Source organism: Chrysochloris asiatica, unplaced genomic scaffold (assembly GCF_000296735.1).
Source record: "Chrysochloris asiatica unplaced genomic scaffold, ChrAsi1.0 scaffold00018, whole genome shotgun sequence".
NCBI lineage: Eukaryota > Metazoa > Chordata > Mammalia > Afrosoricida > Chrysochloridae > Chrysochloris > Chrysochloris asiatica.
In genome coordinates, this window is record NW_006408536.1 from 22904864 (window position 1) to 22908779 (window position 3916).

Genomic DNA, 3916 nt, shown 5'->3' on the forward strand with positions numbered 1-3916 from the left:
AGTTAAATACACACAATATCAGAGTGAGATAGAGACAGACAGATGAGGGAAGAGAGATAGAAAGTGGGATGACTCTCACTGCCTTCAAGTCATTTCTGACTCATAGTGACCCTAGAGGACAGAGTGAAAGTGTCCCATAGGGTTTCCTAGGCTGTCATCTTTATGGAAACCAATTGCCACATGTTTCTCTGAGGATTAGCTGGTGGGTTCCAATCACCCACCTTTTGGTTCACAGTTGAGTACTTAACCACTGCACCACCAGGACTTCTGAATCTATATGAGGGGGCTTCTAAAACCCCATGCACACATGGAATGAGAAGATCAGGGAATTTTGCCACAATCTTTTGAAGCCCCCTTGTAAGATTACTCTGGCTGCTGTTTTGAGAATGATCTGTAAGGTATTATAAGTAGAAGCAGGGAGGTCAGTATCAAAATGATCCCCAGTCAGGTCTCATTTCATCTGCATCACTCCCTGAAGCATCTTCTTAGAACTATTGAAAGGAGACTTTGGAAGACCTTATATTCAGTACCCAAAACAAAGTCTTTAAAAAGTGATTTTTTATATTATAAGAATAACATACACTCACTGTAGAAAACTTGAGGGGAAAAATATGGATGAGAGAAAATAATGGGCAAGCCAATATATTTAGTTCCCAGATACAACTTCTGTTGACGCATTGAGGTGTTTTTCTCTCTTCCTTGCTATCTTACATGGTGATGTTGTTAGGTGCCATCAGGTCGATTCCAATTCATAGCGACTTTATGCACAACAGAACGAAATACTGCCCGGTCCTGTGCCAACCTCACAGTCGCTGCCACACTTGATCCCATTGCTGCTGCCACAGTGCCAATCCATCTCTTTAGGGGTCTTTCTCTTCTTCGCTGACCGAGCAGGATGTCCTTCTCCTGATAACATGTCTTAAGTATGAGAGACGAAGTCTGGGCATCCTGGCTTCTAAGGAGCATTCTGGCTGTAATTCTTCCAACACAGATTTGTTTGTTCTTCTGGTGGTCAAATGGACCACTATTTTTCATATCTAAATTTATAACACATGTAATTTGGTTTTTCACTTGATCTTGAAACCTAAAATAATAAACATTTGAACTCTAAAAGAACGATTTATTCTAATGAGGCATGATATTCCATTTTATGATTATACTGAAATGCAACTCAACCAGTCCATGAAATGATTCATTTGGTGGGTTATTTCCCAGTTTTTGCTACTATAAATAACTCAGGAGTGAAGGCTTTGATGTCTGGATTTGGGTCTGTGTTTTAGATTTGCTTTCCTTAGGACAGATTCCTGAAGTGGAATTAGTAAGTCAGAGAACATTGTAGGTTTTTGATGCTCACTGTCAAATTGCTCTCCAATGACCCTGTGCTAGGTTTAAATCCCCAGAAGTTTACTAGAGTCATAAACAACCTTCATCCTCTTCAAGAAGCTTTCCTTTAAAATGAGATGGTGCCAGAGTTTTACGTATCAAATGCACAACATAGAAGGGGCAAAACAAGACTGTGAATATGAAAGAGCCATTAGAGGGTTTAGATCAAAGCTGCAGTGAATTTCAGATCCAACTCAAGGAATACATATGTGACGCAATGCATGCTGGATATGCTTTACAAAAGTATTTACAGAGAAGTTGGCACTAAAGAAATGTGGTTGCTACGGTACTAAACTAGGGACTGAGAATTCAATGTATCACATTCCCCTCAAATTGAGCTATTCCAGGACTAGCCTTCTCTTCTTTTTCAGTGGGAAATCATGGAAACCTTTATGACAAATTGGTGTATGGCCAAAGAAAAGAAATGTGCAGAAAGAGGATAAGATGAGGAGGGGAAAGCAAGAGTTCCAGGACAATTCATTACTTACTCTTAAGTCAGTCTGCACGACCCTTTCAGTCAAGTAATGTAGGAATATTATTACCTATTTTGTCTCAGCTGCCTCACAAAGTTTTTATGGAAATCAAATACAGGCAGTGCACAGATTACGAATGAGTTCCACTCTTAAGTCTGTCTTTTTTTTTGTATTTAGCAATTTTAAAAAAATGTTTTATTGTGACTTATGTGATAGTTTACATGGGAGAACATTAGTTTTACATTCATTCTATTGTATATCGTCTCATTGCCGTGGTTACAATCCCCTTCATGCATCGTCAACCAACCAAAGGGTATACCCTGCAAGCCTGCCCCCCACAGCTCCCGGTCTTTAGCACACAGTCCCTCTCCCTCTCCAGATCTAAAGTCCCCAGCTGCTCCATCTCTCCACGTCATCTTAAGTCTATCTTTATGTTGAATTGGTAAATATATCAGAGCAGTTAGGCATGGTTTGTATCTAGCATTAGTTAGTCAAGTATTTGTCTAAGTATGTAGTATATCGTCCCCATTCATCTGTCAGTTTGTCATACTGTGGTGACTTGCATGTTGCTGGGATGCTGAAACACATGCCACTGGTGCTTTAACTACCAGCAAAGTCCCCCATGGTGGACAGGTTTCAGCAGAGCTCCCAGACTAAGAATAAACTAGGAAGAAGGAATGGGTGGTCCACTTTGGAGGGATTAGCCCCTAAAAACCTTATAAACAGCACATAACCACCACCACAATAGTGATATAAACAGTCAATTCACTTGATCGGTAACTGAAAAATTGGTAGTTTGAGCCTACCCAGAAGAACCTTGGCAGAAAGTCTTGTTGATCTACTTCGGAAAAATCTAGCCATTGAAAACCCCACAGTTGTACTCTGACTCACATGGTCACCGTGAGTCAGCTCAGTGGCAGCTGGAGATAAAGTCAGGGTGCCGGTGGGGTTGGTTCCTTCTGGTGACTCTAGGGGAATTCCATTTCCTTGTCTTTTTCAGCTTCTAGTGACCACTTGTGTTTCTAGTGGCCCTTTCCTTTGTCTTTAAAGGGAATCACTGTAACCTCTACTTCTGAAGTCATATTGCCTTCTTCTCTAATCATGCCATTCCTACGAGGACCTGTTTGGTTACATTGGGCCTGCCCAGATATTCCAAAATCAGCTCAACAGCAACTGGTGTATATCTATCCATACGAGGAGGCTTCAAAAAGTTTGGAAATATTTCATTGACTTTTAATTGCATTTTCCCACAAAATTTTTGAAGGCCCCTGGTAGATCCATTACTCTATATGTCAGTGTATTTATGCATACAGATAATCAATAGTCTCTTGATAACACAAATTGTTTAAAATTGTTTATAATAGTAAACAAGTTGAGTGCTGTCGAGTCAGCATCTGACTCATAGCGACCCTGTACAGGGTTTCTGAGGAGAGCTGGTGAGCTTACACTGCTGGCTTTTCGGTCCAAGCCGACTTTACAGTCCAGCATCAGCACACCAGTAGTCCTGGTGTGGTTACTGAGGTTACAGAGGCATAATATTAAGAATACTAACGGCTTATATTTAAACTGAATTGGAATAACTCAGAACAGATGACTTTTTAATCTGGTCATTCTGAATTCCCTACCAGAAATCAAATTGAATGGTTCTCAATCATTGATAATTATCCAGCACTGGAACTGCTAATAAATACTGATGTCTTTGTCCCATCCCCGGAGATCCTCATTTAATTGATCTGTGTAGGACCTGGGAATCTGCATTTGAAAAGCTCCTCAGGGCATTGTAATGGGCTTCCAGGATTGAGAAGCACTGCTCAAAAGTGTCTGGGGTTTAGATGACTGCACTAACTCATTGGCCTCGAGACCGAATATGTTGGAATTCCTGGGCATCTGCGTAGTCTGCCTCCCTTAACGTTGTGCTTTCTTCTCTTTATCCAATACACTGGTTTGGAATGACTCTGCTGTTTTTCAACTCAATCAGTTAAAACCCAAACCTGTGAAATGGAAATAACTCTGTGTCTTATGCAGGGTTTTCTAGAGAAGTAAACCAGTAAAAAAAAAAA